The sequence below is a fragment of the Engystomops pustulosus genome, chromosome 9 (genome assembly GCF_040894005.1).
Source record: "Engystomops pustulosus chromosome 9, aEngPut4.maternal, whole genome shotgun sequence".
NCBI classification, from domain to species: domain Eukaryota; kingdom Metazoa; phylum Chordata; class Amphibia; order Anura; family Leptodactylidae; genus Engystomops; species Engystomops pustulosus.
Window position 1 is genome coordinate 68555257 of NC_092419.1, and position 17634 is coordinate 68572890.

The 17634-nt window shown below is 45.6% G+C and overlaps 80 pseudogenes; all 80 read left to right on the plus strand.

The window, feature by feature from the left end:
* The first annotated feature begins 6 nt into the window (after positions 1 to 6).
* On the plus strand, positions 7 to 125 carry LOC140101134 (5S ribosomal RNA; annotated as a pseudogene).
* A 70-nt stretch (positions 126 to 195) lies between these two features.
* Positions 196 to 314, plus strand: LOC140082093 (5S ribosomal RNA; annotated as a pseudogene).
* Positions 315 to 384: 70 nt separating this feature from the next.
* On the plus strand, positions 385 to 503 carry LOC140086192 (5S ribosomal RNA; annotated as a pseudogene).
* Positions 504 to 762: 259 nt separating this feature from the next.
* On the plus strand, positions 763 to 881 carry LOC140094042 (5S ribosomal RNA; annotated as a pseudogene).
* A 70-nt stretch (positions 882 to 951) lies between these two features.
* On the plus strand, positions 952 to 1070 carry LOC140091275 (5S ribosomal RNA; annotated as a pseudogene).
* A 772-nt stretch (positions 1071 to 1842) lies between these two features.
* On the plus strand, positions 1843 to 1961 carry LOC140089981 (5S ribosomal RNA; annotated as a pseudogene).
* A 70-nt stretch (positions 1962 to 2031) lies between these two features.
* LOC140098504 (5S ribosomal RNA) lies at positions 2032 to 2150 on the plus strand (annotated as a pseudogene).
* A 70-nt stretch (positions 2151 to 2220) lies between these two features.
* LOC140078588 (5S ribosomal RNA) lies at positions 2221 to 2339 on the plus strand (annotated as a pseudogene).
* A 70-nt stretch (positions 2340 to 2409) lies between these two features.
* Positions 2410 to 2528, plus strand: LOC140081033 (5S ribosomal RNA; annotated as a pseudogene).
* A 70-nt stretch (positions 2529 to 2598) lies between these two features.
* On the plus strand, positions 2599 to 2717 carry LOC140091227 (5S ribosomal RNA; annotated as a pseudogene).
* A 70-nt stretch (positions 2718 to 2787) lies between these two features.
* On the plus strand, positions 2788 to 2906 carry LOC140078654 (5S ribosomal RNA; annotated as a pseudogene).
* A 70-nt stretch (positions 2907 to 2976) lies between these two features.
* LOC140093991 (5S ribosomal RNA) lies at positions 2977 to 3095 on the plus strand (annotated as a pseudogene).
* A 70-nt stretch (positions 3096 to 3165) lies between these two features.
* On the plus strand, positions 3166 to 3284 carry LOC140101135 (5S ribosomal RNA; annotated as a pseudogene).
* Positions 3285 to 3354: 70 nt separating this feature from the next.
* On the plus strand, positions 3355 to 3473 carry LOC140101136 (5S ribosomal RNA; annotated as a pseudogene).
* A 70-nt stretch (positions 3474 to 3543) lies between these two features.
* On the plus strand, positions 3544 to 3662 carry LOC140081034 (5S ribosomal RNA; annotated as a pseudogene).
* Positions 3663 to 3732: 70 nt separating this feature from the next.
* On the plus strand, positions 3733 to 3851 carry LOC140081711 (5S ribosomal RNA; annotated as a pseudogene).
* Positions 3852 to 3921: 70 nt separating this feature from the next.
* Positions 3922 to 4040, plus strand: LOC140081035 (5S ribosomal RNA; annotated as a pseudogene).
* A 70-nt stretch (positions 4041 to 4110) lies between these two features.
* Positions 4111 to 4229, plus strand: LOC140086370 (5S ribosomal RNA; annotated as a pseudogene).
* A 70-nt stretch (positions 4230 to 4299) lies between these two features.
* Positions 4300 to 4418, plus strand: LOC140089982 (5S ribosomal RNA; annotated as a pseudogene).
* Positions 4419 to 4488: 70 nt separating this feature from the next.
* Positions 4489 to 4607, plus strand: LOC140098505 (5S ribosomal RNA; annotated as a pseudogene).
* Positions 4608 to 4677: 70 nt separating this feature from the next.
* LOC140081036 (5S ribosomal RNA) lies at positions 4678 to 4796 on the plus strand (annotated as a pseudogene).
* A 259-nt stretch (positions 4797 to 5055) lies between these two features.
* Positions 5056 to 5174, plus strand: LOC140085134 (5S ribosomal RNA; annotated as a pseudogene).
* A 70-nt stretch (positions 5175 to 5244) lies between these two features.
* Positions 5245 to 5363, plus strand: LOC140078335 (5S ribosomal RNA; annotated as a pseudogene).
* Positions 5364 to 5433: 70 nt separating this feature from the next.
* Positions 5434 to 5552, plus strand: LOC140081038 (5S ribosomal RNA; annotated as a pseudogene).
* A 70-nt stretch (positions 5553 to 5622) lies between these two features.
* LOC140081039 (5S ribosomal RNA) lies at positions 5623 to 5741 on the plus strand (annotated as a pseudogene).
* A 259-nt stretch (positions 5742 to 6000) lies between these two features.
* On the plus strand, positions 6001 to 6119 carry LOC140081040 (5S ribosomal RNA; annotated as a pseudogene).
* A 70-nt stretch (positions 6120 to 6189) lies between these two features.
* On the plus strand, positions 6190 to 6308 carry LOC140081041 (5S ribosomal RNA; annotated as a pseudogene).
* A 259-nt stretch (positions 6309 to 6567) lies between these two features.
* LOC140085135 (5S ribosomal RNA) lies at positions 6568 to 6686 on the plus strand (annotated as a pseudogene).
* A 70-nt stretch (positions 6687 to 6756) lies between these two features.
* LOC140081712 (5S ribosomal RNA) lies at positions 6757 to 6875 on the plus strand (annotated as a pseudogene).
* Positions 6876 to 6945: 70 nt separating this feature from the next.
* Positions 6946 to 7064, plus strand: LOC140101137 (5S ribosomal RNA; annotated as a pseudogene).
* Positions 7065 to 7134: 70 nt separating this feature from the next.
* On the plus strand, positions 7135 to 7253 carry LOC140101139 (5S ribosomal RNA; annotated as a pseudogene).
* A 70-nt stretch (positions 7254 to 7323) lies between these two features.
* LOC140101141 (5S ribosomal RNA) lies at positions 7324 to 7442 on the plus strand (annotated as a pseudogene).
* Positions 7443 to 7512: 70 nt separating this feature from the next.
* Positions 7513 to 7631, plus strand: LOC140091570 (5S ribosomal RNA; annotated as a pseudogene).
* A 70-nt stretch (positions 7632 to 7701) lies between these two features.
* Positions 7702 to 7820, plus strand: LOC140101142 (5S ribosomal RNA; annotated as a pseudogene).
* Positions 7821 to 7890: 70 nt separating this feature from the next.
* LOC140101143 (5S ribosomal RNA) lies at positions 7891 to 8009 on the plus strand (annotated as a pseudogene).
* Positions 8010 to 8079: 70 nt separating this feature from the next.
* On the plus strand, positions 8080 to 8198 carry LOC140101144 (5S ribosomal RNA; annotated as a pseudogene).
* A 70-nt stretch (positions 8199 to 8268) lies between these two features.
* LOC140086550 (5S ribosomal RNA) lies at positions 8269 to 8387 on the plus strand (annotated as a pseudogene).
* A 259-nt stretch (positions 8388 to 8646) lies between these two features.
* LOC140096394 (5S ribosomal RNA) lies at positions 8647 to 8765 on the plus strand (annotated as a pseudogene).
* Positions 8766 to 8835: 70 nt separating this feature from the next.
* On the plus strand, positions 8836 to 8954 carry LOC140083623 (5S ribosomal RNA; annotated as a pseudogene).
* A 70-nt stretch (positions 8955 to 9024) lies between these two features.
* Positions 9025 to 9143, plus strand: LOC140085136 (5S ribosomal RNA; annotated as a pseudogene).
* A 70-nt stretch (positions 9144 to 9213) lies between these two features.
* LOC140081042 (5S ribosomal RNA) lies at positions 9214 to 9332 on the plus strand (annotated as a pseudogene).
* Positions 9333 to 9402: 70 nt separating this feature from the next.
* Positions 9403 to 9521, plus strand: LOC140101145 (5S ribosomal RNA; annotated as a pseudogene).
* A 259-nt stretch (positions 9522 to 9780) lies between these two features.
* LOC140089284 (5S ribosomal RNA) lies at positions 9781 to 9899 on the plus strand (annotated as a pseudogene).
* A 70-nt stretch (positions 9900 to 9969) lies between these two features.
* Positions 9970 to 10088, plus strand: LOC140101146 (5S ribosomal RNA; annotated as a pseudogene).
* Positions 10089 to 10158: 70 nt separating this feature from the next.
* Positions 10159 to 10277, plus strand: LOC140081767 (5S ribosomal RNA; annotated as a pseudogene).
* A 70-nt stretch (positions 10278 to 10347) lies between these two features.
* LOC140082976 (5S ribosomal RNA) lies at positions 10348 to 10466 on the plus strand (annotated as a pseudogene).
* A 70-nt stretch (positions 10467 to 10536) lies between these two features.
* LOC140089077 (5S ribosomal RNA) lies at positions 10537 to 10655 on the plus strand (annotated as a pseudogene).
* Positions 10656 to 10725: 70 nt separating this feature from the next.
* LOC140085539 (5S ribosomal RNA) lies at positions 10726 to 10844 on the plus strand (annotated as a pseudogene).
* A 70-nt stretch (positions 10845 to 10914) lies between these two features.
* LOC140101147 (5S ribosomal RNA) lies at positions 10915 to 11033 on the plus strand (annotated as a pseudogene).
* Positions 11034 to 11103: 70 nt separating this feature from the next.
* On the plus strand, positions 11104 to 11222 carry LOC140084773 (5S ribosomal RNA; annotated as a pseudogene).
* Positions 11223 to 11292: 70 nt separating this feature from the next.
* LOC140088175 (5S ribosomal RNA) lies at positions 11293 to 11411 on the plus strand (annotated as a pseudogene).
* A 70-nt stretch (positions 11412 to 11481) lies between these two features.
* LOC140088117 (5S ribosomal RNA) lies at positions 11482 to 11600 on the plus strand (annotated as a pseudogene).
* Positions 11601 to 11670: 70 nt separating this feature from the next.
* LOC140084045 (5S ribosomal RNA) lies at positions 11671 to 11789 on the plus strand (annotated as a pseudogene).
* Positions 11790 to 11857: 68 nt separating this feature from the next.
* Positions 11858 to 11976, plus strand: LOC140081043 (5S ribosomal RNA; annotated as a pseudogene).
* A 70-nt stretch (positions 11977 to 12046) lies between these two features.
* On the plus strand, positions 12047 to 12165 carry LOC140082259 (5S ribosomal RNA; annotated as a pseudogene).
* Positions 12166 to 12235: 70 nt separating this feature from the next.
* Positions 12236 to 12354, plus strand: LOC140086095 (5S ribosomal RNA; annotated as a pseudogene).
* A 70-nt stretch (positions 12355 to 12424) lies between these two features.
* LOC140090584 (5S ribosomal RNA) lies at positions 12425 to 12543 on the plus strand (annotated as a pseudogene).
* A 70-nt stretch (positions 12544 to 12613) lies between these two features.
* LOC140083992 (5S ribosomal RNA) lies at positions 12614 to 12732 on the plus strand (annotated as a pseudogene).
* Positions 12733 to 12802: 70 nt separating this feature from the next.
* LOC140092764 (5S ribosomal RNA) lies at positions 12803 to 12921 on the plus strand (annotated as a pseudogene).
* Positions 12922 to 13180: 259 nt separating this feature from the next.
* LOC140091078 (5S ribosomal RNA) lies at positions 13181 to 13299 on the plus strand (annotated as a pseudogene).
* A 259-nt stretch (positions 13300 to 13558) lies between these two features.
* Positions 13559 to 13677, plus strand: LOC140085899 (5S ribosomal RNA; annotated as a pseudogene).
* A 70-nt stretch (positions 13678 to 13747) lies between these two features.
* LOC140101148 (5S ribosomal RNA) lies at positions 13748 to 13866 on the plus strand (annotated as a pseudogene).
* A 70-nt stretch (positions 13867 to 13936) lies between these two features.
* On the plus strand, positions 13937 to 14055 carry LOC140101150 (5S ribosomal RNA; annotated as a pseudogene).
* Positions 14056 to 14125: 70 nt separating this feature from the next.
* Positions 14126 to 14244, plus strand: LOC140081044 (5S ribosomal RNA; annotated as a pseudogene).
* A 70-nt stretch (positions 14245 to 14314) lies between these two features.
* On the plus strand, positions 14315 to 14433 carry LOC140089232 (5S ribosomal RNA; annotated as a pseudogene).
* A 70-nt stretch (positions 14434 to 14503) lies between these two features.
* Positions 14504 to 14622, plus strand: LOC140082999 (5S ribosomal RNA; annotated as a pseudogene).
* A 70-nt stretch (positions 14623 to 14692) lies between these two features.
* LOC140081045 (5S ribosomal RNA) lies at positions 14693 to 14811 on the plus strand (annotated as a pseudogene).
* A 251-nt stretch (positions 14812 to 15062) lies between these two features.
* LOC140094460 (5S ribosomal RNA) lies at positions 15063 to 15181 on the plus strand (annotated as a pseudogene).
* A 70-nt stretch (positions 15182 to 15251) lies between these two features.
* On the plus strand, positions 15252 to 15370 carry LOC140101151 (5S ribosomal RNA; annotated as a pseudogene).
* Positions 15371 to 15440: 70 nt separating this feature from the next.
* LOC140101153 (5S ribosomal RNA) lies at positions 15441 to 15559 on the plus strand (annotated as a pseudogene).
* A 70-nt stretch (positions 15560 to 15629) lies between these two features.
* Positions 15630 to 15748, plus strand: LOC140087414 (5S ribosomal RNA; annotated as a pseudogene).
* Positions 15749 to 15999: 251 nt separating this feature from the next.
* LOC140082935 (5S ribosomal RNA) lies at positions 16000 to 16118 on the plus strand (annotated as a pseudogene).
* A 70-nt stretch (positions 16119 to 16188) lies between these two features.
* On the plus strand, positions 16189 to 16307 carry LOC140091807 (5S ribosomal RNA; annotated as a pseudogene).
* Positions 16308 to 16377: 70 nt separating this feature from the next.
* On the plus strand, positions 16378 to 16496 carry LOC140089078 (5S ribosomal RNA; annotated as a pseudogene).
* Positions 16497 to 16566: 70 nt separating this feature from the next.
* LOC140085540 (5S ribosomal RNA) lies at positions 16567 to 16685 on the plus strand (annotated as a pseudogene).
* A 70-nt stretch (positions 16686 to 16755) lies between these two features.
* LOC140101154 (5S ribosomal RNA) lies at positions 16756 to 16874 on the plus strand (annotated as a pseudogene).
* A 70-nt stretch (positions 16875 to 16944) lies between these two features.
* Positions 16945 to 17063, plus strand: LOC140084775 (5S ribosomal RNA; annotated as a pseudogene).
* Positions 17064 to 17133: 70 nt separating this feature from the next.
* Positions 17134 to 17252, plus strand: LOC140088176 (5S ribosomal RNA; annotated as a pseudogene).
* Positions 17253 to 17320: 68 nt separating this feature from the next.
* Positions 17321 to 17439, plus strand: LOC140081046 (5S ribosomal RNA; annotated as a pseudogene).
* A 70-nt stretch (positions 17440 to 17509) lies between these two features.
* Positions 17510 to 17628, plus strand: LOC140094655 (5S ribosomal RNA; annotated as a pseudogene).
* The last annotated feature ends 6 nt before the right edge of the window (positions 17629 to 17634 follow it).

Genomic DNA, 17634 nt, shown 5'->3' on the forward strand with positions numbered 1-17634 from the left:
GCTGCTGTCAACGGCCATTCTAAGCTGAATGTGCCTGCTCTCGTCAGATCGCAGCAGCAATGCAGCTTAAGGCTTGGCAAGTACCAGCATGGGAGACTGGCTGGGAATCCCAAGTTCCGTTGACCTTTTTGAACCTGAAAATTGTGTTAGTTTCTCTATGAGATAGTAAAAGAAGGTTCAAATTGAACAGCTGCTGTCAACGGCCATTCTAAGCTGAATGTGCCTGCTCTCGTCAGATCGCAGCAGCAATGCAGCTTAAGGCTTGGCAAGTACCAGCATGGGCGACTGGCTGGGAATCCCAAGTTCTGTTGACCTTTTTGAACCTGAAAATTGTGTTAGTTTCTCTATGAGATAGTAAAAGAAGGTTCAAATTGAACAGCTGCTGTCAACGGCAATTCTTAGCTGAATGTGCCTGCTCTCGTCAGATCGCAGCAGCAATGCAGCTTAAGGCTTGGCAAGTACCAGCATGGGAGACTGGCTGGGAATCCCAAGTTCCGTTGACCTTTTTGAACCTGAAAATTGTGTTAGTTTCTCTATGAGATAGTAAAAGAAGGTTCAAATTGAACAGCTGCTGTCAACGGCCATTCTAAGCTGAATGTGCCTGCTCTCGTCAGATGGCAGCAGCAATGCAGCAAAAGGCTTGGCAAGTACCAGCATGGGAGACTGGCTGGGAATCCCAAGTTCTGTTGACCTTTTTGAACCTGAAAATTGTGTTAGTTTCTCTATGAGATAGTAAAAGAAGGTTCAAATTGAACAGCTGCTGTCAACGGCCATTCTAAGCTGAATGTGCCTGCTCTCGTCAGATGGCAGCAGCAATGCAGCTTAAGGCTTGGCAAGTACCAGCATGGGAGACTGGCTGGGAATCCCAAGTTCTGTTGACCTTTTTGAACCTGAAAATTGTGTTAGTTTCTCTATGAGATAGTAAAAGAAGGTTCAAATTGAACAGCTGCTGTCAACGGCCATTCTAAGCTGAATGTGCCTGCTCTCGTCAGATCGCATCAGCAATGCAGCTTAAGGCTTGGCAAGTACCAGCATGGGAGACTGGCTGGGAATCCCAAGTTCCGTTGACCTTTTTGAGCCTGAAAATTGTGTTACTTTCTCTATGAGATAGTAAAAGAAGGTTCAAACTGAACAGCTGCTGTCAACGGCCATTCTAAGCTGAATGTGCGTGCTCTTGTCGGATCGCAGCAGCGATGCGGCTTAAGGCTTGACAAGTACCGGCATGGGAGACTGGCTGCGAATCCCAAGTTCCGTTGACCTTTTTGAACCTGAAAATTGTGTTAGTTTCTCTATGAGATAGTAAAAGAAGGTTCAAACTGAACAGCTGCTGTCAACGGCCATTCTAAGCTGAATGTGCCTGCTCTCGTCAGATCGCAGCATCAATGCAGTGTCAGGGAAATATCCCTTTATCTCAATGTGATGGTGGTCCAAATCATTGTATAGTACGAGCTGCTCGGTGAATCACTCAGACCTTCACATGTTGTTTGAGAGGATTCCAATTTATTTAGGTTGCAGACAGTTTTTATAGGTTCTTGAGACAAAGGAGCCTATTGACCATACCCACATTCCATTAGCCTCTGAAAGATGATCAGTGTCCTTGGGGGGATGGTGCTATTCATAGGAATTTCTTCTATCAATAGAGCCAAAAATCTTTGTATAGATACATGATAGAAGAACAGATTCAGATAATGGATTAGATTCCCTCACAGCAGCTTAAGGCTTGGCAAGTACCAGCATGGGAGACTGGCTGGGAATCCCAAGTTCCATTGACCTTTTTGAAACTGAAAATTGTGTTAGTTTCTCTATGAGATAGTAAAAGAAGGTTCAAATTAAAAAGCTGCTGTCAACGGCCATTCTAAGCTTAATGTGCCTGCTCTCGTCAGATCGCAGCATCAATGCAGCTTAAGGCTTGGCAAGTACCAGCATGGGAGACTGGCTGGGAATCCCAAGTTCCGTTGACCTTTTTGAACCTGAAAATTGTGTTAGTTTCTCTATGAGATAGTAAAAGAAGGTTCAAATTGAACAGCTGCTGTCAACGGCCATTCTAAGCTGAATGTGCCTGCTCTCGTCAGATTGCATCAGCAATGCAGCTTAAGGCTTGGCAAGTACCAGCATGGGAGACTGGCTGGGAATCCCAAGTTCTGTTGACCTTTTTGAACCTGAAAATTGTGTTAGTTTCTCTATGAGATAGTAAAAGAAGGTTCAAATTGAACAGCTGCTGTCAACGGCCATTCTAAGCTGAATGTGCCTGCTCTCGTCAGATCGCAGAAGCAATGCAGCTTAAGGCTTGGCAAGTACCAGCATGGGATACTGGCTGGGAATCCCAAGTTCCGTTGACCTTTTTGAACCTGAAAATTGTGTTAGTTTCTCTATAAGATAGTAAAAGAAGGTTCAAATTGAACAGCTGCTGTCAACGGCCATTCTAAGCTGAATGTGCCTGCTCTCGTCAGATCGCAGCAGCAATGCAGCTTAAGGCTTGGCAAGTACCAGCATGGGAGACTGGCTGGGAATCCCAAGTTCTGTTGACCTTTTTGAACCTGAAAATTGTGTTAGTTTCTCTATGAGATAGTAAAAGAAGGTTCAAATTGAACAGCTGCTGTCAACGGCCATTCTAAGCTGAATGTGCCTGCTCTCGTCAGATCGCAGCAGCAATGCAGCTTAAGGCTTGGCAAGTACCAGCATTGGAGACTGGCTAGGAATCCCAAGTTCCGTTGACCTTTTTGAACCTGAAAATTGTGTTATTTTCTCTATGAGATAGTAAAAGAAGGTTCAAATTGAACAGCTGCTGTCAACGGCCATGCTAAGCTGAATGTGCCTGCTCTCGTCAGATCGCAGCAGCAATGCAGCTTAAGGCTTGGCAAGTACCAGCATGGGAGACTGGCTGGGAATCCCAAGTTCTGTTGACCTTTTTGAACCTGAAAATTGTGTTAGTTTCTCTATGAGATAGTAAAAGAAGGTTCAAATTGAACAGCTGCTGTCAACGGCCATTCTTAGCTGAATGTGCCTGCTCTCGTCAAATCGCAGCAGCAATGCAGCTTAAGGCTTGGCAAGTACCAGCATGGGAGACTGGCTGGGAATCCCAAGTTCCGTTGACCTTTTTGAACCTGAAAATTGTGTTAGTTTCTCTATGAGATAGTAAAAGAAGGTTCAAATTGAACAGCTGCTGTCAACGGCCATTCTAAGCTGAATGTGCCTGCTCTCGTCAGATCGCAGCAGCAATGCAGCTTAAGGCTTGGCAAGTACCAGCATGGGAGACTGGCTGGGAATCCCAAGTTCCGTTGACCTTTTTGAACCTGAAAATTGTTAGTTTCTCTGTCAAAGATGGTAAAAGAAGGTTCAAATTGAATAGCTGCTGTCAACGGCCATTCTAAGCTGAATGTGCCTGCTCTCGTCAGATCGCAGCAGCAATGCAGCTTAAGGCTTGGCAAGTACCAGCATGGGAGACTGGCTGGGAATCCCAAGTTCCGTTGACCTTTTTGAACCTGAAAATTGTTAGTTTCTCTGTCAAAGATGGTAAAAGAAGGTTCAAATTGAATAGCTGCTGTCAACGGCCATTCTAAGCTGAATGTGCCTGCTCTCGTCAGATCGCAGCAGCAATGCAGCTTAAGGCTTGGCAAGTACCAGCATGGGAGACTGGCTGGGAATCCCAAGTTCTGTTGACCTTTTTGAACCTGAAAATTGTGTTAGTTTCTCTATGAGATAGTAAAAGAAGGTTCAAATTGAACAGCTGCTGTCAACGGCCATTCTTAGCTGAATGTGCCTGCTCTCGTCAGATCGCAGCAGCAATGCAGCTTAAGGCTTGGCAAGTACCAGCATGGGAGACTGGCTGGGAATCCCAAGTTCCGTTGACCTTTTTGAACCTGAAAATTGTGTTAGTTTCTCTATGAGATAGTAAAAGAAGGTTCAAATTGAACAGCTGCTGTCAACGGCCATTCTAAGCTGAATGTGCCTGCTCTCGTCAGATCGCAGCAGCAATGCAGCTTAAGGCTTGGCAAGTACCAGCATGGGAGACTGGCTGGGAATCCCAAGTTCTGTTGACCTTTTTGAACCTGAAAATTGTGTTAGTTTCTCTATGAGATAGTAAAAGAAGGTTCAAATTGAACAGCTGCTGTCAACGGCCATTCTTAGCTGAATGTGCCTGCTCTCGTCAGATCGCAGCATCAATGCAGCTTAAGGCTTGGCAAGTACCAGCATGGGAGACTGGCTGGGAATCCCAAGTTCCGTTGACCTTTTTGAACCTGAAAATTGTGTTAGTTTCTCTATGAGATAGTAAAAGAAGGTTCAAATTAAAAAGCTCCTGTCAACGGCCATTCTAAGCTTAATGTGCCTGCTCTCGTCAGATCGCAGCATCAATGCAGCTTAAGGCTTGGCAAGTACCAGCATGGGAGACTGGCTGGGAATCCCAAGTTCCGTTGACCTTTTTGAACCTGAAAATTGTGTTAGTTTCTCTATGAGATAGTAAAAGAAGGTTCAAATTGAACAGCTGCTGTCAACGGCCATTCTAAGCTGAATGTGCCTGCTCTCGTCAGATTGCATCAGCAATGCAGCTTAAGGCTTGGCAAGTACCAGCATGGGAGACTGGCTGGGAATCCCAAGTTCTGTTGACCTTTTTGAACCTGAAAATTGTGTTAGTTTCTCTATGAGATAGTAAAAGAAGGTTCAAATTGAACAGCTGCTGTCAACGGCCATTCTAAGCTGAATGTGCCTGCTCTCGTCAGATCGCAGCAGCAATGCAGCTTAAGGCTTGGCAAGTACCAGCATGGGAGACTGGCTGGGAATCCCAAGTTCTGTTGACCTTTTTGAACCTGAAAATTGTGTTAGTTTCTCTATGAGATAGTAAAAGAAGGTTCAAATTGAACAGCTGCTGTCAACGGCCATTCTAAGCTGAATGTGCATGCTCTTGTCGGATCACAGCAGCGATGCGGCTTAAGGCTTGGCAAGTACCAGCATGGGAGACTGGCTGCGAATCCCAAGTTCCGTTGACCTTTTTGAACCTGAAAATTGTGTTAGTTTCTCTATGAGATAGTAAAAGAAGGTTCAAATTGAACAGCTGCTGTCAACGGCCATTCTAAGCTGAATGTGCCTGCTCTCGTCAGATCGCAGCAGCAATGCAGCTTAAGGCTTGGCAAGTACCAGCATGGGAGACTGGCTGGGAATCCTAAGTTCCGTTGACCTTTTTGAACCTGAAAATTGTGTTAGTTTCTCTATGAGATAGTAAAAGAAGGTTCAAATTGAACAGCAGCTGTCAACGGCCATTCTTAGCTGAATGTGCCTGCTCTCGTCAGATCGCAGCAGCAATGCAGCTTAAGGCTTGGCAAGTACCAGCATGGGAGACTGGCTGGGAATACCAAGTTCCGTTGACCTTTTTGAACCTGAAAATTGTGTTAGTTTCTCTATGAGATAGTAAAAGAAGGTTCAAATTGAACAGCTGCTGTCAACGGCCATTCTAAGCTGAATGTGCCTGCTCTCGTCAGATCGCAGCAGCAATGCAGCTTAAGGCTTGGCAAGTACCAGCATGGGAGACTGGCTGGGAATCCCAAGTTCTGTTGACCTTTTTGAACCTGAAAATTGTGTTAGTTTCTCTATGAGATAGTAAAAGAAGGTTCAAATTGAACAGCTGCTGTCAACGGCCATTCTAAGCTGAATGTGCCTGCTCTCGTCAGATCGCAGCAGCAATGCAGCTTAAGGCTTGGCAAGTACCAGCATGGGAGACTGGCTGGGAATCCCAAGTTCTGTTGACCTTTTTGAACCTGAAAATTGTGTTAGTTTCTCTATGAGATAGTAAAAGAAGGTTCAAATTGAACAGCTGCTGTCAACGGCCATTCTAAGCTGAATGTGCATGCTCTTGTCGGATCACAGCAGCGATGCGGCTTAAGGCTTGGCAAGTACCAGCATGGGAGACTGGCTGCGAATCCCAAGTTCCGTTGACCTTTTTGAACCTGAAAATTGTGTTAGTTTCTCTATGAGATAGTAAAAGAAGGTTCAAATTGAACAGCTGCTGTCAACGGCCATTCTAAGCTGAATGTGCCTGCTCTCGTCAGATCGCAGCAGCAATGCAGCTTAAGGCTTGGCAAGTACCAGCATGGGAGACTGGCTGGGAATCCCAAGTTCTGTTGACCTTTTTGAACCTGAAAATTGTGTTAGTTTCTCTATGAGATAGTAAAAGAAGGTTCAAATTGAACAGCTGCTGTCAACGGCCATTCTAAGCTGAATGTGCCTGCTCTCGTCAGATCGCAGCAGCAATGCAGCTTAAGGCTTGGCAAGTACCAGCATGGGAGACTGGCTGGGAATCCCAAGTTCTGTTGACCTTTTTGAACCTGAAAATTGTGTTAGTTTCTCTATGAGATAGTAAAAGAAGGTTCAAATTGAACAGCTGCTGTCAACGGCCATTCTAAGCTGAATGTGCATGCTCTTGTCGGATCACAGCAGCGATGCGGCTTAAGGCTTGGCAAGTACCAGCATGGGAGACTGGCTGCGAATCCCAAGTTCCGTTGACCTTTTTGAACCTGAAAATTGTGTTAGTTTCTCTATAAGATAGTAAAAGAAGGTTCAAATTGAACAGCTGCTGTCAACGGCCATTCTAAGCTGAATGTGCCTGCTCTCGTCAGATCGCAGCAGCAATGCAGCTTAAGGCTTGGCAAGTACCAGCATGGGAGACTGGCTGGGAATCCTAAGTTCCGTTGACCTTTTTGAACCTGAAAATTGTGTTAGTTTCTCTATGAGATAGTAAAAGAAGGTTCAAATTGAACAGCAGCTGTCAACGGCCATTCTTAGCTGAATGTGCCTGCTCTCGTCAGATCGCAGCAGCAATGCAGCTTAAGGCTTGGCAAGTACCAGCATGGGAGACTGGCTGGGAATCCCAAGTTCCGTTGACCTTTTTGAACCTGAAAATTGTGTTAGTTTCTCTATGAGATAGTAAAAGAAGGTTCAAATTGAACAGCTGCTGTCAACGGCCATTCTAAGCTGAATGTGCCTGCTCTCGTCAGATCGCAGCAGCAATGCAGCTTAAGGCTTGGCAAGTACCAGCATGGGAGACTGGCTGGGAATCCCAAGTTCCGTTGACCTTTTTGAACCTGAAAATTGTTAGTTTCTCTGTCAAAGATGGTAAAAGAAGGTTCAAATTGAATAGCTGCTGTCAACGGCCATTCTAAGCTGAATGTGCCTGCTCTCGTCAGATCGCAGCAGCAATGCAGCTTAAGGCTTGGCAAGTACCAGCATGGGAGACTGGCTGGGAATCCCAAGTTCCGTTGACCTTTTTGAACCTGAAAATTGTTAGTTTCTCTGTCAAAGATGGTAAAAGAAGGTTCAAATTGAATAGCTGCTGTCAACGGCCATTCTAAGCTGAATGTGCCTGCTCTCGTCAGATCGCAGCAGCAATGCAGCTTAAGGCTTGGCAAGTACCAGCATGGGAGACTGGCTGGGAATCCCAAGTTCCGTTGACCTTTTTGAACCTGAAAATTGTTAGTTTCTCTGTCAAAGATGGTAAAAGAAGGTTCAAATTGAATAGCTGCTGTCAACGCCCATTCTAAGCTGAATGTGCCTGCTCTCGTCAGATCGCAGCAGCAATGCAGCTTAAGGCTTGGCAAGTACCAGCATGGGAGACTGGCTGGGAATCCCAAGTTCCGTTGACCTTTCTGAACCTGAAAATTGTGTTAGTTTCTCTATGAGATAGTAAAAGAAGGTTCAAACTGAACAGCTGCTGTCAACGGCCATTCTAAGCTGAATGTGCCTGCTCTCGTCAGATCGCAGCAGCAATGCAGCTTAAGGCTTGGCAAGTACCAGCATGGGAGACTGGCTGGGAATCCCAAGTTCCGTTGACCTTTTTGAACCTGAAAATTGTGTTAGTTTCTCTATGAGATAGTAAAAGAAGGTTCAAATTGAACAGCTGCTGTCAACGGCCATTCTAAGCTGAATGTGCCTGCTCTCGTCAGATCGCAGCAGCAATGCAGCTTAAGGCTTGGCAAGTACCAGCATGGGAGACTGGCTGGGAATCCCAAGTTCCGTTGACCTTTTTGAACCTGAAAATTGTGTTAGTTTCTCTATGAGATAGTAAAAGAAGGTTCAAATTGAACAGCTGCTGTCAACGGCCATTCTAAGCTGAATGTGCCTGCTCTCGTCAGATCGCAGCAGCAATGCAGCTTAAGGCTTGGCAAGTACCAGCATGGGAGACTGGCTGGGAATCCCAAGTTCCGTTGACCTTTTTGAACCTGAAAATTGTGTTACTTTCTCTATGAGATAGTGAAAGAAAGTAGAAATTAGGCAGCTGCTGTCAACGGCCATTCTAAGCTGAATGCGCCTGCTCTCGTCAGATCGCAGCAGCAATGCAGCTTAAGGCTTGGCAAGTACCAGCATGGGAGACTGGCTGGGATTCCCAAGTTCCGTTGACCTTTTTGAACCTGAAAATTGTGTTAGTTTCTCTATGAGATAGTAAAAGAAGGTTCAAATTGAAAATCTGCTGTCAACGGCCATTCTAAGCTTAATGTGCCTGCTCTCGTCACATCGCAGCAGCAATGCAGCTTAAGGCTTGGCAAGTACCAGCATGGGAGACTGGCTGGGAATCCCAAGTTCTGTTGACCTTTTTGAACCTGAAAATTGTTTTAGTTTCTCTACGAGATAGTAAAAGAAGGTTCAAATTGAACAGCTGCTGTCAACGGCCATTCTAAGCTGAATGTGCCTGCTCTCGTCAGATCGCAGCAGCAATGCAGCTTAAGGCTTGGCAAGTAACAGCATGGGAGACTGGCTGGGAATCCCAAGTTTCGTTGACTTTTTTGAACCAGAAAATTGTGTTAGTTTCTCTATGAGATAGTAAAAGAAGGTTCAAATTGAACAGCTGCTGTCAACGGCCATTCTAAGCTGAATGTGCCTGCTCTCGTCAGATCGCAGCAGCAATGCAGCTTAAGGCTTGGCAAGTACCAGCATGGGAGACTGGCTGGGAATCCCAAGCTCCGTTGACCTTTTTGAACCTGAAAATTGTTAGTTTCTCTGTCAAAGATGCTAAAAGAAGGTTCAAATTGAACAGCTGCTGTCAACGGCCATTCTAAGCTGAATGTGCCTGCTCTCGTCAGATCGCAGCAGCAATGCAGCTTAAGGCTTGGCAAGTACCAGCATGGGAGACTGGCTGGGAATCCTAAGTTCCGTTGACCTTTTTGAACCTGAAAATTGTGTTAGTTTCTCTATGAGATAGTAAAAGAAGGTTCAAATTGAACAGCTGCTGTCAACGGCCATTCTAAGCTGAATGTGCCTGCTCTCGTCAGATCGCAGCAGCAATGCAGCTTAAGGCTTGGCAAGTACCAGCATGGGAGACTGGCTGGGAATCCCAAGTTCTGTTGACCTTTTTGAACCTGAAAATTGTGTTAGTTTCTCTATGAGATAGTAAATGAAGGTTTAAATTGAACAGCTGCTGTCAACGGCCATTCTAAGCTGAATGTGCCTGCTCTCGTCAGATCGCAGCAGCAATGCAGCTTAAGGCTTGGCAAGTACCAGCATGGGAGACTGGCTGGGAATCCCAAGTTCCGTTGACCTTTTTGAACCTGAAAATTGTGTTAGTTTCTCTATGAGATGGTAAAGGAAGGTTCAAATTGAACAGCTGCTGTCAACGGCCATTCTAAGCTGAATGTGCGTGCTCTTGTCGGATCACAGCAGCGATGCGGCTTAAGGCTTGGCAAGTACCAGCATGGGAGACTGGCTGCGAATCCCAAGTTCCGTTGACCTTTTTGAACCTGAAAATTGTGTTAGTTTCTCTATGAGATAGTAAATGAAGGTTCAAACTGAACAGCTGCTGTCAGCGGCCATTCTAAGCTGAATGTGCCTGCTCTCGTCAGATCGCAGCATCAATGCAGCTTAAGGCTTGGCAAGTACCAGCATGGGAGACTGGCTGGGAATCCCAAGTTCCGTTGACCTTTTTGAACCTGAAAATTGTGTTAGTTTCATTATGAGATAGTAAAAGAAGGTTCAAATTGAACAGCTGCTGTCAACGGCCATTCTAAGCTGAATGTGCCTGCTCTCGTCAGATCGCAGCAGCAATGCAGCTTAAGGCTTGGCAAGTACCAGCATGGGAGACTGGCTGGGAATCCCAAGTTCCGTTGACCTTTTTGAACCTGAAAATTGTGTTAGTTTCTCTATGAGATAGTAAAAGAAGGTTCAAATTGAACAGCTGCTGTCAACGGCCATTCTAAGCTGAATGTGCCTGCTCTCGTTAGATCGCAGCAGCAATGCAGCTTAAGGCTTGGCAAGTACCAGCATGGGAGACTGGCTGGGAATCCCAAGTTCCGTTGACCTTTTTGAACCTGAAAATTGTTAGTTTCTCTGTCAAAGATGGTAAAAGAAGGTTCAAATTGAATAGCTGCTGTCAACGGCCATTCTAAGCTGAATGTGCCTGCTCTCGTCAGATCGCAGCAGCAATGCAGCTTAAGGCTTGGCAAGTACCAGCATGGGAGACTGGCTGGGAATCCCAAGTTCCGTAGACCTTTTTGAAGCTGAAAATTGTGTTAGTTTCTCTATGAGATAGTAAAAGAAGGTTCAAATTGAACAGCTGCTGTCAACGGCCATTCTAAGCTGAATGTGCCTGCTCTCGTCAGATCGCAGCAACAATGAAGCTTAAGGCTTGGCAAGTACCAGCATGGGAGACTGGCTGGGAATCCCAAGTTCCGTTGACCTTTTTGAAGCTGAAAATTGTGTTAGTTTCTCTATGAGATAGTAAAAGAAGGTTCAAATTGAACAGCTGCTGTCAACGGCCATTCTAAGCTGAATGTGCCTGCTCTCGTCAGATCGCAGCAGCAATGCAGCTTAAGGCTTGGCAAGTACCAGCATGGAAGACTGGCTGGGAATCCCAAGTTCCGTTGACCTTTTTGAACCTGAAAATTGTGTTAGTTTCTCTATGAGATAGTTAAAGAAGGTTCAAACTGAACAGCTGCTGTCAACGGCCATTCTAAGCTGAATGTGCCTGCTCTCGTCAGATCGCAGCAGCAATGCAGCTTAAGGCTTGGCAAGTACCAGCATGGGAGACTGGCTGGGAATCCCAAGTTCCGTTGACCTTTTTGAACCTGAAAATTGTGTTAGTTTCTCTATGAGATAGTAAAAGAAAGTAGAAATTAGGCAGCTGCTGTCAACGGCCATTCTAAGCTGAATGTGCCTGCTCTCGTCAGATCGCAGCAGCAATGCAGCTAAAGGCTTGGCAAGTACCAGCATGGGAGACTGGCTGGGAATGCCAAGTTCCGTTGACCTTTTTGAACCTGAAAATTGTTTGTTTCTCTGTCAAAGATGGTAAAAGAAGGTTCAAATTGAACAGCTGCTGTCAACGGCCATTCTAAGCTGAATGTGCCTGCTCTCGTCAGATCGCAGCAGCAATGCAGCTTAAGGCTTGGCAAGTACCAGCAGGGGAGACTGGCTGGGAATCCCAAGTTCCGTTGACCTTTTTGAACCTGAAAATTGTGTTAGTTTCTCTATGAGATAGTAAAAGAAGGTTCAAACTGAACAGCTGCTGTCAACGGCCATTCTAAGCTGAATGTGCCTGCTCTCGTCAGATCGCAGCAGCAATGCCGCTTAAGGCTTGGCAAGTACCAGCATGGGAGACTGGCTGGGAATCCCAAGTTCCGTTGACCTTTTTGAACCTGAAAATTGTGTTAGTTTCTCTATGAGATAGTAAAAGAAGGTTCAAATTGAACAGCTGCTGTCAACGGCCATTCTAAGCTGAATGTTCCTGCTCTCGTCAGATCGCAGCAGAAATGCAGCTTAAGGCTTGGCAAGTACCAGCATGGGAGACTGGCTGGGAATCCCAAGTTCCGTTGACCTTTTTGAACCTGAAAATTGTAATAGTTTCTCTGAGATAGTAAAAGAAGGTTCAAATTAACCAGCTGCTGTCAACGGCCATTCTAAGCTGAATGTGCCTGCTCTCGTCAGATCGCAGCAGCAATGCAGCTTAAGGCTTGGCAAGTACCAGCATGGGAGACTGGCTGGGAATCCCAAGTTCTGTTGACCTTTTTGAACCTGAAAATTGTGTTAGTTTCTCTATGAGATAGTAAAAGAAGGTTCAAATTGAACAGCTGCTGTCAACGGCCATTCTAAGCTGAATGTGCCTGCTCTCGTCAGATCGCAGCAACAATGCAGCTTAAGGCTTGGCAAGTACCAACATGGGAGACTGGCTGGGAATCCCAAGTTCTGTTGACCTTTTTGAACCTGAAAATTGTTAGTTTCTCTGTCAAAGATGGTAAAAGAAGGTTCAAATTGAACAGCTGCTGTCAACGGCCATTCTAAGCTGAATGTGCCTGCTCTCGTCAGATCGCAGCAGCAATGCAGCTTAAGGCTTGGCAAGTACCAGCATGGGAGACTGGCTGAGAATCCCAAGTTCCGTTGACCTTTTTGAACCTGAAAATTGTGTTAGTTTCTCTATGAGATAGTAAAAGAAGGTTCAAACTGAACAGCTGCTGTCAACGGCCATTCTAAGCTGAATGTGCCTGCTCTCGTCAGATCGCAGCAGCAATGCAGCTTAAGGCTTGGCAATTACCAGCATGGGAGACTGGCTGGGAATCCCAAGTTCCGTTGACCTTTTTGAACCTGAAAATTGTGTTAGTTTCTCTATGAGATAGTAAAAGAAGGTTCAAATTGAACAGCTGCTGTCAATGGCCATTCTAAGCTGAATGTGCCTGCTCTCGTCAGATCGCAGCAGCAATGCAGCTTAAGGCTTGGCAAGTACCAGCATGGGAGACTGCCTGGGAATCCCAAGTTCTGTTGACCTTTTTGAACCTGAAAATTGTGTTAGTTTCTCTATGAGATAGTAAAAGAAGGTTCAAATTGAACAGCTGCTGTCAACGGCCATTCTAAGCTGAATGTGCCTGCTCTCGTCAGATCGCAGCAGCAATGCAGCTTAATGCTTGGCAAGTACCAGCATGGGAGACTGGCTGGGAATCCCAAGTTCCGTTGACCTTTTTGAACCTGAAAATTGTGTTAGTTTCTCTATGAGATAGTAAAAGAAGGTTCAAATTGAACAGCTGCTGTCAACGGCCATTCTAAGCTGAATGTGCGTGCTCTTGTCGGATCACAGCAGCGATGCGGCTTAAGGCTTGGCAAGTACCAGCATGGGAGACTGGCTGGGAATCCCAAGTTCCGTTGACCTTTTTGAACCTGAAAATTGTGTTAGTTTCTCTATGAGATAGTAAAAGAAGGTTCAAATTGAACAGCTGCTGTCAACGGCCATTCTAAGCTGAATGTGCCTGCTCTTGTCAGATCGCAGCAGCAATGCAGCTTAAGGCTTGGCAAGTACCAGCATGGGAGACTGGCTGGGAATCCCAAGTTCTGTTGACCTTTTTGAACCTGAAAATTGTGTTAGTTTCTCTATGAGATAGTAAAAGAAGGTTCAAATTGAACAGCTGCTGTCAACGGCCATTCTAAGCTGAATGTGTTTGCTCTCGTCAGATCGCAGCAGCAATGCAGCTTAAGGCTTGGCAAGTCCCAGCATGGGAGACTGGCTGGGAATCCCAAGTTCCGTTGACCTTTTTGAACCTGAAAATTGTGTTAGTTTCTCTATGAGATAGTAAAAGAAGGTTCAAATTGAACAGCTGCTGTCAACGGCCATTCTAAGCTGAATGTGCCTGCTCTCGTCAGATCGCAGCAGCAATGCAGCTTAAGGCTTGGCAAGTACCAGCATGGGAGATTGGCTGGGAATCCCAAGTTCCGTTGACCTTTTTGAACCTGAAAATTGTTAGTTTCTCTGTCAAAGATGGTAAAAGAAGGTTCAAATTGAACAGCTGCTGTCAACGGCCATTCTAAGCTGAATGTGCCTGCTCTCGTCAGATCGCAGCAGCAATGCAGCTTAAGGCTTGGCAAGTACCAGCATGGGAGACTGGCTGGGAATCCCAAGTTCCGTTGACCTTTTTGAACCTGAAAATTGTGTTAGTTTCTCTATGAGATAGTAAAAGAAGGTTTAAACTGAACAGCTGCTGTCAACGGCCATTCTAAGCTGAATGTGCCTGCTCTCGTCAGATCGCAGCAGCAATGCAGCTTAAGGCTTGGCAAGTACCAGCATGGGAGACTGGCTGGGAATCCCAAGTTCCGTTGACCTTTTTGAACCTGAAAATTGTGTTAGTTTCTCTATGAGATAGTAAAAGAAGGTTCAAATTGAACAGCTGCTGTCAACGGCCATTCTAAGCTGAATGTGCCTGCTCTCGTCAGATCGCAGCAGCAATGCAGCTTAAGGCTTGGCAAGTACCAGCATGGGAGACTGGCTGGGAATCCCAAGTTCTGTTGACCTTTTTGAACCTGAAAATTGTGTTAGTTTTTCTATGAGATAGTAAAAGAAGGTTCAAATTGAACAGCTGCTGTCAACGGCCATTCTAAGCTGAATGTGCCTGCTCTCGTCAGATCGTAGCAGCAATGCAGCTTAAGGCTTGGCAAGTACCAGCATGGGAGACTGGCTGGGAATCCCAAGTTCTGTTGACCTTTTTGAACCTGAAAATTGTGTTAGTTTCTCTATGAGATAGTAAAAGAAGGTTCAAATTGAACAGCTGCTGTCAATGGCCATTCTAAGCTGAATGTGCCTGCTCTCGTCAGATCGCAGCAGCAATGCAGCTTAAGGCTTGGCAAGTACCAGCATGGGAGACTGGCTGGGAATCCCAAGTTCCATTGACCTTTTTGAACCTGAAAATTGTTAGTTTCTCTGTCAAAGATGGTAAAAGAAGGTTCAAATTGAACAGCTGCTGTCAACGGCCATTCTAAGCTGAATGTGCCTGCTCTCGTCAGATCGCAGCAGCAATGCAGCTTAAGGCTTGGCAAGTACCAGCATGGGAGACTGGCTGGGAATCCCAAGTTCTGTTGACCTTTTTGAACCTGAAAATTGTGTTAGTTTCTCTATGAGAGTGTAAAAGAAGGTTCAAATTGAACAGCTGCTGTCAACGGCCATTCTAAGCTGAATGTGCCTGCTCTCGTCAGATCGCAGCAGCTTAAGGCTTGGCAAGTACCAGCATGGGAGACTGGCTGGGAATCCCAAGTTCCGTTGACCTTTTTGAACCTGAAAATTGTGTTATTTTCTCTATGAGATAGTAAAAGAAGGTTCAAATTGAACAGCTGCTGTCAACGGCCATTCTAAGCTGAATGTGCCTGCTCTCGTCAGATCGCAGCAGCAATGCAGCTTAAGGCTTGGCAAGTACCAGCATGGGAGACTGGCTGGGAATCCTAAGTTCCGTTAACCTTTTTGAACCTGAAAATTGTGTTAGTTTCTCTATGAGATAGTAAAAGAAGGTTCAAATTGAACAGCTGCTGTCAACGGCCATTCTAAGCTGAATGTGCCTGCTCTCGTCAGATCGCAGCAGCAATGCAGCTTAAGGCTTGGCAAGTACCAGCATGGGAGACTGGCTGGGAATCCCAAGTTCCGTTGACCTTTTTGAACCTGAAAATTGTGTTAGTTTCTCTATGAGATAGTAAAAGAAGGTTCAAACTGAACAGCTGCTGTCAACGGCCATTCTAAGCTGAATGTGCCTGCTCTCGTCAGATCGCAGCAGCAATGCAGCTTAAGGCTTGGCAAGTACCAGCATGGGAGACTGGCTGGGAATCCCAAGTTCCGTTGACCTTTTTGAACCTGAAAATTGTGTTAGTTTCTCTATGAGATAGTAAAAGAAGGTTCAAATTGAACAGCTGCTGTCAACGGCCATTCTAAGCTGAATGTGCCTGCTCTCGTCAGATCGCAGCAGCAATGCAGCTTAAGGCTTGGCAAGTACCAGCATGGGAGACTGGCTTGGAATCCCAAGTTCTGTTGACCTTTTTGAACCTGAAAATTGTGTTAGTTTCTCTATGAGATAGTAAAAGAAGGTTCAAATTGAACAGCTGCTGTCAACGGCCATTCTAAGCTGAATGTGCCTGCTCTCGTCAGATCGCAGCAGCTTAAGGCTTGGCAAGTACCAGCATGGGAGACTGGCTGCGAATCCCAAGTTCCGTTGACCTTTTTGAACCTGAAAATTGTGTTAGTTTCTCTATGAGATAGTAAAAGAAGGTTCAAATTGAATAGCTGCTGTCAACGGCCATTCTAAGCTGAATGTGCCTGCTCTCGTCAGATCGCAGCAGCAATGCAGCTTAAGGCTTGGCAAGTACCCGCATGGGAGACTGGCTGGGAATCCCAAGTTCCGTTGACCTTTTTGAACCTGAAAATTGTGTTAGTTTCTCTATGAGATAGTAAAAGAAGGTTCAAACTGAACAGCTGCTGTCAACGGCCATTCTAAGCTGAATGTGCCTGCTCTCGTCAGATCGCAGCAGCAATGCAGCTTAAGGCTTGGCAAGTACCAGCATGGGAGACTGGCTGGGAATCCCAAGTTCCGTAAACCTTTTTGAAGCTGAAAATTGTGTTAGTTTCTCTATGAGACAGTAAAAGAAGGTTCAAATTGAACAGCTGCTGTCAACGGCCATTCTAAGCTGAATGTGCCTGCTCTCGTCAGATCGCAGCAACAATGAAGCTTAAGGCTTGGCAAGTACCAGCATGGGAGACTGGCTGGGAATCCCAAGTTCCGTTGACCTTTTTGAAGCTGAAAATTGTGTTAGTTTCTCTATGAGATAGTAAAAGAAGGTTCAAATTGAACAGCTGCTGTCAACGGCCATTCTAAGCTGAATGTGCCTGCTCTCGTCAGATCGCAGCAGCAATGCAGCTTAAGGCTTGGCAAGTACCAGCATGGAAGACTGGCTGGGAATCCCAAGTTCCGTTGACCTTTTTGAACCTGAAAATTGTGTTAGTTTCTCTATGAGATAGTTAAAGAAGGTTCAAACTGAACAGCTGCTGTCAACGGCCATTCTAAGCTGAATGTGCCTGCTCTCGTCAGATCGCAGCAGCAATGCAGCTTAAGGCTTGGCAAGTACCAGCATGGGAGACTGGCTGGGAATCCCAAGTTCCGTTGACCTTTTTGAACCTGAAAATTGTGTTAGTTTCTCTATGAGATAGTAAAAGAAAGTAGAAATTAGGCAGCTGCTGTCAACGGCCATTCTAAGCTGAATGTGCCTGCTCTCGTCAGATCGCAGCAGCAATGCAGCTAAAGGCTTGGCAAGTACCAGCATGGGAGACTGGCTGGGAATGCCAAGTTCCGTTGACCTTTTTGAACCTGAAAATTGTTAGTTTCTCTGTCAAAGATGGTAAAAGAAGGTTCAAATTGAACAGCTGCTGTCAACGGCCATTCTAAGCTGAATGTGCCTGCTCTCGTCAGATCGCAGCAGCAATGCAGCTTAAGGCTTGGCAAGTACCAGCAGGGGAGACTGGCTGGGAATCCCAAGTTCCGTTGACCTTTTTGAACCTGAAAATTGTAATAGTTTCTCTGAGATAGTAAAAGAAGGTTCAAATTAACCAGCTGCTGTCAACGGCCATTCTAAGCTGAATGTGCCTGCTCTCGTCAGATCGCAGCAGCAATGCAGCTTAAGGCTTGGCAAGTACCAGCATGGGAGACTGGCTGGGAATCCCAAGTTCTGTTGACCTTTTTGAACCTGAAAATTGTGTTAGTTTCTCTATGAGATAGTAAAAGAAGGTTCAAATTGAACAGCTGCTGTCAACGGCCATTCTAAGCTGAATGTGCCTGCTCTCGTCAGATCGCAGCAACAATGCAGCTTAAGGCTTGGCAAGTAACAACATGGGAGACTGGCTGGGAATCCCAAGTTCTGTTGACCTTTTTG